General features: G+C 44.0%; 1 pseudogene; it reads left to right on the forward strand.

Annotated features, from left to right (window-relative positions):
- Positions 1–4,154: 4,154 nt before the first annotated feature.
- LOC129671145 (60S ribosomal protein L36a-like) lies at positions 4,155–4,495 on the forward strand (annotated as a pseudogene).
- The last annotated feature ends 6,871 nt before the right edge of the window (positions 4,496–11,366 follow it).

The following is an 11,366-nucleotide window of genomic DNA, read 5'->3' on the forward strand; positions in this document are numbered from 1 at the left end:
CTCAAACTCACAAAGACTCATTTGCCTCTGCCTCCCCAGTGCTGGGATAAAAAGGTGTGCCACCATCACTGGCTATTCAAAGTTCTTATGACTCCAGAGGAAGCATGGCTAAGGCATCCAGAGCCCAGAATACCACCTGTTTGAAGAGATTAGATAATGCTGCAGGCTCTCAGTGGTCTCCTGTCCACTGCCTTGCTGAATACACCTCCCTAATTGTCCAAAAGGCTTTGGAACAACAGCACAGAGGTCATTCAGCCTTCTCCTGTGCCTTGTTTGATGCTGTTCTCTGTGCAGGCCTCATGCTCTCAAGTATGGACACTGTGACATAACATGTTCAGGTTATCCACTCAACTACAAATGGATCCCCTGGGCAGTCCTTGGACCTCATGTGCACCCCAGCAGAGTACCTACCTTAGGAAGAACTAGCCTTTGGCATAGGAGCCATCCCATTGGGCTTGGAGCATTAAGGGCGTGCCAAGATATGGTTCCCTTACTGCTCATTCTGAGAATAAATATGTAGATGGAGGCCTTGCAGCAGTCCCACCCACCCTCTGCTGGGTACACTGCTTGGGGGCCCAGCACCTACAGGAAGATAGGCCAACTCTTCCATTTGCTGAATCTCCTATGTCTGTTAGTTGTAGTACCAACTACCCCTTTACATGGGGTCGGGGAAGCAGAAAAGAAACTGCAAAGTTTCAGAAGCTACCATGCTCCACTTCCAGATGTACTTGAGCACAATTTACATGAAATAAGAACTGATCCTGGTTATCCATCTGACCCACTTATAGGTCCCTACTATGGAACCAGATGAGACAGTGCCCTGAAGGCTGGGAAAGAGGAGTGGTCTTGAGCTCACAGCCAACTGATTGCTGAAACTCAATATCAGAATCTCAAAAATAAGATTCAAGATACTACAAACCAGAATTGTTTTGCTACTAACGAACTATAAAAGACAGGCACCAAGGACAAGAACACAGGTGTGGAAAGGTTGTAAAGCTGTGCTCAAAATGCTCAAAAGTTCCAGCAAAAAAAAAAAAAAAAAAAAAAAAAAAAAAAAAAAAAAAAAAAAAAAAATAGTAGAGGACAGGGGTGGAGAGATGACTCAGTGGTTAAGAGCACCGATATAGCAGCTAACAGCCATCTGCAACTTCAGTCTCAGGGGATCTGATGCCCTCTTCTGACCTCCAAAGGTGCCAGGTACTCACACAGTACACAGACACACATGCATGCAAAAATCTTCATACACATAAAATGATAAATCTTTTAAAAGAAAAGGAAAACAGACTGATTTTTCATGGTCCTAGAGGCTAAACCAGGAGTTAGGGTCCTGGTTCTTCTGGGGCTTCTCCTCTGTTTGCAGGTGCCATCTGTCCCTGTATACTCACATGGTCAACCCTCTTTGCCTGTCAAGTGTATGCACAGCAGTCACATTGCTTAGAGTAGAAGGCACAAAAGTCCTTAAGGCTGCCCTCCTCCAATTCCTTGCCCTAAGTTATATTTCTCCAGACTTCTGAGGAACTGGCTAGACCCCCAGGTTCTTAGACCTGTGTGTGTCCATATCCTGAGGCCACAGTGTGCAAGTGACAGGACAACTTGCAGGAGTCTGTTTTCTTTGATCATGGAATCCAGGGATTGAGCTCAGGTCATCAGAGCTTGTTGGCAAGCACCTTTAGCACCCCAGTTCCTCTCCTTGGTTTTGTTAATTTGCTAGAGTGGCTCACAGAACTGAGGGAAACATTTTCTGGTTTATTACAAAGGATGTTGACAAAGGATACAAATGAAAAGATATGTAGGACAAAGCTCAAGGGAGGGCCCTTCATGTGCTCAACTTACCCAAAGCTATCTGCACCTTGTACTTCCATGTTTTTAGGCAGTGATTCTAATTTCTATGGCTTGTCTTGGGGAAAGAATAGGGACAACAGGTGAAAAACAAAACTGCATATAAGAACCCAGGTCACCTCTGGCTTTTGAGCACAAAATCATCACATCAAAGGGATGCTGGGATATTCGTAGAATACTATTCATCTGATAATTAGTCACAATCTTCATTATAGTGAATATGTCTCCCAAGGCAAGGCCACCAATGTTTCGTTTGACCTTTTTAAGTTTTCCAGAAGCTGGAGTAGTGTTGGCAAACAGCCACACATGTCCAATCATCTGGTACAACTGAGTGAAGACAATGCCTTCTCCTGCTCTGTGCCTCTGGGAATATTAACACAGCCTTTGCTTTCCTGTATGCATTATCTGCTTTCATCTCTTTACTGCTACATACTAGTCTCTTTTATTAATACAAACCCTACCTTTTTAAGGGACAGTAGGTATGGCCACTGTTGGGCCAAATTGCAAGCAACAATACAAGTGGCAGATGCATCTCCTCCGTCTGCTTTGTTTAGATAAGGTGGGCTACACAATCTCAGGGCAAGGGGGCTATGTTTCCCACTAGGTAAGACAGCTGCATCCACTGTTGAGGAGTTTTCCCTGATGAGATAAGGTTACACAGCCTGGGGTATTCTGACGAAGGGCTGAGAACATATTTGTTTCTGCCTGCTTAGAAATCAACCCAGCCAGGTGCAGTGGTGCAACCTATAATCCCAGCACTCCTGGGAGTCAGAGGCAGGCAGATTTCTTTGAGTTTGAGGCCAGCCTGGTCTACAAAGTAAGTCTAGGACGACCAAGGCTACACAGAAAAACTTTTCCAAAAAAACAAAAAACAAAACAAAAAATCTCCTTTGCTTGTGGTTCCAAGGCCTGAGTTTTTGCACCTAGCAAGAGGAAAGAAAGCATGTGCACCCTTTATACTTCAGTCTGACTGTGTGGCCATTGCCCACAAATTAGGAAAAAACCCAAATAGGTGTTAACCTCTGTCTAGGTCTCCATGGGGCTCACTTGGTTTACTTTCTTCTATCAGAACAGAAACATTCACAAACCTAGAAGCTTTCAGTGGTCAGGTCCTATTGAACAGGACACTATCCAAGGACAAACAGAACCCAGCCACAGCTCCAGAAGTCCTGGGTGTTCCATTCCTGAGAACCTCCTTAGATCAGGCTGCATAACCTTGCACTGTAGTGGAAGCTTTGGTTTCTTTTGAAACTCAGTTATGGTATGTAAACAGGTTTTTGTTTTAATCCCAAGTGTGGGATATGGAGATGTTTTTGTTTTAGCCACAGTTGATAACAGCCTTGTGGGCTAAGAGAGGGGTGTGTTCTTTTCCAGCTACAGTTAGTTTAATTCTGAGGACTCTGAGAGGGTATAAATACCAGAGTATAACCCTCACTTAGAAACACAATTGGGATGTGCATTAGATGTAGGAGAAAACAAGTAACAGGCCAGGAGCCTACTGCAGAGGGCCTCTGAAACACTCTACCTAGCAGAGTATCAAAGCAGATACTAAGACTCATAACCAAACCTTCGGCAGAGTGCAGGGAATCATATGAAAGAAGGGGGAGTTAGTATGACGTGGAAAGGATAGGAGCTCCACAAGGACCAAATATATCTGGGCACAGGGGTCTTTTCTGAGACTGTTTCTCCAACCAAGGACCATGTATGGATATAACCTAGAACCCCTGCTCAGATGTAGCCTCTGGTATCTCAGTAACCAATTGGTTTCCCATGGTAAGGGGAACAGAGACTATTTCTGACAGGAACTCAATGGCAGGCATTTTGACCTCCCCACCCCCCCAAGGGAGGAGCAGTCCTGCTAGGCCACAAAGGAGGACTTTGCAGCCAGTCCAGAAGATACCTGATAAAACAGGGTCAGATGAAAGGGGAGAAGGTCCTCCCCAAGCCCTGGACTTGGAAAAGGGCAGGGAGGAGATGAGAGAGGGATGGAATGGGAGGGAATGAGGAAGCAGGATACAGCTGGGATACAGAGTTAATAAAATGTAACTAATAATTAAATAAGCAAGTAAGTAAGTAAAGTAAGTAAGTAAGTAAGCAAGTAAATAAACAAACAAACAAACTGGAGTCTAGAGAGAGGAAGAATGCTTCAAGGAAACAGACAGAGAAGAAAGAAGGCTACTGGTTCTGCTGGATGCAGGATATCCTAACAACTGAGATTGTTGTTTTCTCAAAAAACCTGATGACCCTAACCAGCCAGAACTAAGTCTAAAGAGGTCTATGTTGGTTCTTTCTGTGCGGATATCGTTCCTACAAACATGGTAAATGGTCCTAAGACCCGACATTCTGCAAGAAATGTGTCAAGCACCTCAAAGCGACACAGTACAAGAAGGTCAAGATTTCTTTTTAGGCCCAGGGGAAGCAACATTATGACAGGAAACAGAGTGGCTATGGTGGGCAGACTAAGCCTATTTTTCACAAAAAGTCTAAAACTATAAAGAAGATTGTGTTGAGACTTGAGTGTGTTGAGCCCAATGACAGATATAAGAGAATGGTGGCTACTGAGAGATGCAAGCATTTTGAATTGGGCAGTGATAAGAAAAGAAAGGGCCAAGTGATCCAGTTCTGTGGCAATTTTGTTATGAAGACAATAAAATAAAATCATGAGCTTTTGTTCACCTCACACACACAAAAAAGAGGTCTACGTCCCCTTTTTCTTCTAACCTTCTTTCTCTCCTACCTAGGGTCGGGGGTTAGGGGAAAGGGTTGAAATGGAGATAGAGGCAATAAAAAAACTCATTAAAATAGTTTTTAAGAGTAGCATTTCTACTGTGCAGGTATTCCCCCTTTTATATGGAATTCCTCTAGGCATGGGTATTTGCCTGAAATCTCTCTCTCAAAAAAAAAAAAAAATGTGGTTCTTCTGGCTTCAGTTTCAGAATTACCATGGCCTTCATTCAATGAATCTTACTCAGTCCCAAAGCAAAGTCCCAATATTTGCTGCTGGCCTCCACAGGCTTTTCATAAAGTCCCAGCAACTTGTCTGCTCAGGGGTGTCAAACGAGAGTCTACCCCTTCCAGCTTCTGCTCTGCACTGTGGCTTCACAAGGATTCCCTGGGCCCGCACAGCAAGTCCAGTTAATTTTATTTGAAGGGCAGTTTTTGTGCTTTCTGTTTTTCAGTGCAAGGTAAGAGAACAGTCCCCAGTGAGAGCTATGTCCACCCTATAATACAATCAGGGAAGAGGGATGCAGCCACTAATAGGGACGGGTCCAAGTATTCCAACTCACCTGCAGATTCCACCTTAATTCCTTCATCCTCACTTTTCTAAGTAGTCTCACCAGGACTCTGCCAATTGTTATCCATATCATTCACCAAATGTCTCAGTAATAACCTAGATTTTCTACCCTGGAGGGACACTACAACTCTCCCCTTTCTCTGTGACTTTCATTCCTTCAATGTTTTCTTTATTCATCTCATGTCTTCTGTCTGTGGTGCTAAAGATCTAACACAGGGCTTTCTACATGCCAGTCAATGCTCTCCACAATCTTCCTCTCCAGTCTACTCCATTTCTTCATGATAATTTCCACACTGTCAACTTCTTGGAGCTAGTCCAGGACTCTCTCCAGTCTTTTTCCATCTCTTGTTAATTTGGTTGGTGTTCTGTGAACATTTCTAGGCCCTAGGGAAGCTGAGACTAAAAATTTAATGAAACTTCTTGAACTGTCCTCATATTGCAGATGGGTTCTCAAGCTAAAGGGCCTTCTTTGTCCACAGCATTGTCCATGATCTGAGGCCTTCATTTTACAGTAAGCTGATCCTATCTGGCTTGAACACTGTTAAACCAAATACTCAAAACAGAAGGATCTCTGAAATAAAGGATTTATTGAGTCATTAGCGGTGCTGCTTAGAAAGGGAACAGGTTCTGCAGCTTCCAGGAGCAAAGCAAGATCATGTGAGGTTTATCTACAGGATCAGTGCCAAGACCATGTCTAGTGAGAACTGGGAAAGGAAGCAATAAATGAGATTACAAGGAGCCTACACTGATTATCAACTAGAGGATGTGGTAGCAAAGGAAAGACTTGAAGAGACAGCTCAGTGGTTTGGAGCACTTGTTCTTATGGAGGACAGAGTATCTTATTTAGTGTTACTATTCTGTCATGAAAAACCTTGACCAAAGCAACTTGAGAAGGAAAGGGTTTATGTGGCTTACACTTCCATATCACTGTTCATCATCAAAGGAAGTCAGGACAGAAAATCAAACAGGGCAGGAAATGGAGGCAGGAGCTGATGCAGAGCGGTAATGCTTGCTGACTTGTTTCCTGTGGCTTGTTTCTTCTAGAACCAGGACCACCAGCCCAGGGAGGGCACCACCTAAATGGGCTGGGAACCTCCCCCATCAATAACTAATTAAGAAAATGCCTTACAGCTGGATTTTATGGAGGCATTTTCTTAATTGATGTTTCCTATTATCCAGTGACTCTAGTTTGTGTCAAGTTGACATAAAACTGGCCAACATATCCAGGTTCTATGTCCAGCTCCTACATGGCAGCCCACAAACATCTGTAACTCCAGTTCCTGAGGATCCAACACTTTCTGGCTTTCACAGCACCAGGCACAAATGTGATGCACAGACTTACAAAACACCCATACACATAAAATAAAATAATACATAACCACTCCCCCAAAAGTAAGAGTCAGACATGGTGGCACATGCCATGTCTTGGAACTTGGGAAGTGGAGAAGTGGAAGCAGGCAGATCTCTATGAGGTTGAGGTCAGCATGGTCTACATAGCAAGTTCCAGGAGAGCCAAGGCTACCTACTGAGACTCTGTCTCAAAAAAACAAAACAAAACGGTTTGGAGGTAGTATAGCCATCACAAGTACTGTGGCTCTGGGCTGGCTGGGTTAGTAGGACACCTAGAGATCTCCAGTAAGATTTGACACACTGTTGCTAACTTTCATTGACTTCCTTTACTTATTCCCCAAATACCCTCAGGATTTTGTAATTTACATTTAAGATGTCTGGGATGATGGTGGTGGTGATAGTGATTATCAATGCAGAGCATATCCGCTGCTTCATCTTGGTGCAGCATTCACAGGTGGAACAGTGGCCCTCTTCTTGGAAGCTGTCTTTTCAATGTCTTCTATGGAGTCTTCCTAGCTATCAGCTCCCTGGAATAAGCTGTATGTCCTGACCACACTCAGCTCTCTAAGGCATGGGGGCCTGTGAATCTCAGGTCAACTGCAACATGCTCTTCACTTCCCAGATTTTTTCCAAGTCAGTTATTCTACTGCCCCCTTTAATGATAAAACCTTAGGGATTGAGGGCTTCTTCGTACCAACCCACTGGCTTCCTAGTTTATAAGTTTTGTTATCCCCATTCCTGTACGCTTTGACTCTCTGGCTACCTTCTTGATGACCAAACATCTTAGCAGTACTGTCACCACACTAGAGGTGGTGGGAACTGGGAGAATGGAGCTGATGAGGTGGACTAAATTCTCATGCAGTAACCAACTTTATTAAGAGCGCTAGACAATTTATACTCTGATGGTTAAGAATCGTCTTATGACCAAATATATCTGGGCACAGGGGATTGTCTGAGACCGATTCTCCAACCAGGGACCATGCATGGTTATAACCTAGAACCCCTGCTTGGATGTAGCCCATGGCAGCTCAGTATCCAAGTGGCTTCCCTAGTAAGGGGAACAGGGACTGTCTCTGGCATGAACTCTACGGCTAGCTCCTTGACCTCCCCAGCCCCCCGTGGGAGGAGCAGCCTAGCTAGGCCACAGAGAAGGACATTGCAGCCAGTCCTGGTGAGACCTGATAAGCTAGTGTCAGATGGGAGGGAGGAGGACTTTCCCTATCAGTGGACTTAGAGAGAGGCAAGGAGGAGATGAGGGAGGGAGGATGGGATTGGGAGGGAATGAGAGAGGGGGCTACAGCTAGGACACAAAGTAAATAAACTGTAATTAATATAAAAAATAAAAAATAAAAAAATGGTCACAGGAGTAAAGTTCTCATGATTTCAGGCTATGTACAAGCTGCACCTGGTAAAAACATGTCTTTTCATAGAAGTATATAATGGCGTTTATATATGAAATATATAAACATTTAATTGAAAAACAAAATGAGTAATTTGAACTAAACTCACTCCAATCTGCTACCTAGGAGGAGCATGAAAACACATTCTAATAACAAGTGTTTTGAAGAGACTGAGGTCATAAGACTTGTTTTCTTGGAGTTTTCTCACAAGCACTCAGAAGTCTCAGATAAGTCCATTCCTGGACCATGTTCAGACAAGATACTTTCTTATTGTTCAAGCATAATTTCCTTCTCTATGGGTGGCTTTGAAGTTGGTGCATTGAGCCCAGAGAGTCTTCTGGGTGTGATGCAGCCCAGAGTCCAACTTGGTGCTCTTTCTCACTTTCCTAGTAAGTGAGAGGCCACAAGGGGGCATTGGATCCCTTGTACACATGGTTTCTCTGTGCAGGCCTGGCTGTCTTGGAACTTGGTCTGTACACCAGGCTGGCCTCAAACTCACAGAGATCTGCCTAATTTTGCCTTCCAAGTACTGGGGATTAAAGGCAAACACCACCACTGCTTGTCTTTCTCTTCACCATATAGAACTTACTTTGTAGATCAGGCTTGCCTCCGTGTTGCCCAAGGGCTGGGACTAAAGGTATGAGCCACCATGTCTGGCCCTTGCCTGACTTCCTGATTTGAGATACAGTGACCAGCTGCCATGACTTTTCCAACATGAACAATGAGTCAAAATAAACCCCTCTCCCTTAACTTGCTTTTGTCAAAACAAGAAACTAATACTCTGGAAGAAAATATTTTAGAATCACTTATTCAAGAACCAGTATCAAGACTATATATCCTCTAAACAGAGTATTAAAGTAAGTACTTGAATTAAAAGAGGACAGTTCAGTGAAGGTTATGATAAATACATATAGGTAGGCCTGTGAACAGATGTCCAACATTTCAATCCCAAGACAAAAGCAAAAAAAAATCCCCACTGATGCCAAAAGTAAAAAGTAAAAACTGAGACTAGTTTTGAAAATTGGATCTTTTTTGCTGAACAGTTTTACATCAGATTAAAGAGACTTGCCAAGCATGCCAGTATCCCTTTCTTGAATGCTTTTTTTTTTTTTTTTCTTTTTTTAAAATAGGATCTCTCTTTGTAGGCCAGTTCCATGTAGCTGTCCTGGAACTCACAGAGCTCTACCCACATCTGCTTCCTGAGCACTGGGTTTAGAGATGCGCACCACCACACTCTTCTTTGGGTGGTCTTGAGTAAACAAAGATGAAGTCTTCAAAATACCACTGCAAGGATGTTTATAGCATCTTCAGTCAGTCAAAATTAGTAGAGACCTCCATCCTCTTCCATGGGAGAGCTAACTGAAGTCCCTCTGCACAGGAAACACTCTGGAGCACATAAAAGGGACCTTGTGCAGCATGCATGAGGCAAACTGGCAGGGAAGGGCAACTTGGGGTGTAGGAGACCCTGATAATATTGACAACAAACTCTATGCTATGTTTAATGAGGAAATTGTGCCTTTTTAATTTAATTTTTATTTTGTGTATGTGTGGTTTATTTTGTGCATGTGTATGTTTGTATTTATGTGTGTAGGTATGTATTAGTCAGAAATAGATGCTGGGTGTCTCTTTCTCTAAAGCTTTCTAACCTCTGTCTGTATGCCTGCCTGCCTGTCTCTCTCTGTGTGTCTGTGCAAACTATTTTTATATCAATTTGACACAAGCTAGAGTCATTTTGGAAGGAGAAACATCGACTGAGAAACTGTCCCCACTAGTTTGGCCTGACCTGCACTTCTGTGATTGATGGTTGATGTGGGAGGACTCAGCTCACTGTGGGCAGTGCCAGCCCTGGAAAGCTGAGCACACAGGCGCAAGCTAGCAAGCAGAGTCCTTCCATGACCTCTGCATCCACTCCTGCCTCCAGGTTCTAGCCCTGTTTGAGTTCCTGCCCTGACTTCCCTCGGGGATGGACTGTTACCTGGAAGTGTAAGTGAAATAAACTTTTCTCCCCAAGTTGCTTTTGGTCATGCTGTTTTATCACAGCAATAAAAGCCTTCATTAATTAAGAGAGAAAGGATCCTAGAAGTGAGGTACTGACAGACTTGAACATTTGTTTCAGGAGGCTTGTGGTATCATCTGAACTTTGGAGAAACTGATGAGGCTTAGGGCCCAGTGGGTTGTCCTATGTGAGCTTGGAAGAGAAGAGTGTTGAGAGAAATTTGGACAATGGAAGCTTGCTGTATAAAATTTAATAGGGAAGGTTGAGAGTCCCTCATAGACTTATCAGGGTCATTCATGTGATATTTTGAATTAAGAACCACTAAAGCGCCAGCCTATACTACAGAGCAGTTCCAGAACAGCCAAGGCTACACAAAGAAACACTGTTTCAAAAATCTGGGGCAAGGGATGCTGGTCAGCTGGGGCTGGATAATTAACTGATTACAAAGAGACCAGCAAACTGGGCAGTGTTGGTGTACACCTTTAATCCAAGGACCTGAAGAACCAGGTGAATCTCTGTGAGTTTGAGGCCAGCCTACCTACAGAGTAAGTTCCAGGACTTGAGGGCTCCACAGCGACCCTGTCTCAAAAAGAAGGATGAGGGAGGAGGGGAGGAGGAAGGTGGAGGAGAAAAAAGGAGGAGCAGGAGGAGGAAGAGGAGGAAGAGGAAGAAGAAGATGAGGAGGAAGACAAGGAGGAGGAGGAGGAGAGACAAGCATGGTAAGGCAAAATCTCCTGGGAAGTGTTTTCTTGGGGTTGGCATACAGAGGCTGTGGTCCAGAGGCAGCCAAGGCTGTACCTCGGCTGGCAGTCAATTTTGGTATTGTAAAGCCAGGTGGTGGTGGCATATGGAGAGGCCAGCCTGGTCCTTAGAGCAAGTTCCAGCATGGTCACGGTTACACAGAGAAACCCTGTCTCAAAATAAAACCAACCAAACAAAAAAAAATGATATTGTAAGAGTTATACAGGTGCTTCTGGTTTTGAAGGCATGAAGGGGTCATGGAGAGTGGCTGAGAATTGGCACTGAGTGGCAGGGCTAAAGTTTTAAAGAGTTGTCAGAGGAAGCCATTGGTGAAGGTGCATCCTCAATTGCAGTCAAAGCCCCAGGACTGAAGACTTCATGGAGAGAAGTTGGTGCTTGTCACCGTGTGGCAGGGTCAGAGTCTCTGAAGAGAGCTTAAAAGAGGTTGCAGAGACCCCAGTGTTTTTAAAAATGCCAGGTCCAGGAGTGCCTGCTGAGGACAGCAGCAGCCATGCAGTGGAGCTAATCTGAGCTTACTAGACAAGCTGTGTGTGTTGCAGACAGCAGCCTGAACAGCAGAGTTCACTGCTGGGTCCTGCCTGGAGGACCAGAGATCCTTTTTAAACTGTTGGATTTGGGTTTTAATTTGATTTTACTGTCACTGTGCTCTGGTTCTTCTCTCTTGGAGTAAGAAAGTATCTTCTTCTTCTTCTTCTTCTTCTTCTTCTTCTTCTTCTTCTTCTTC

The sequence above is a fragment of the Psammomys obesus genome, unplaced genomic scaffold, assembly GCF_907164565.1.
Source record: "Psammomys obesus unplaced genomic scaffold, mPsaObe1.curated_primary_1811, whole genome shotgun sequence".
Taxonomy (NCBI): Eukaryota; Metazoa; Chordata; class Mammalia; order Rodentia; family Muridae; genus Psammomys; species Psammomys obesus.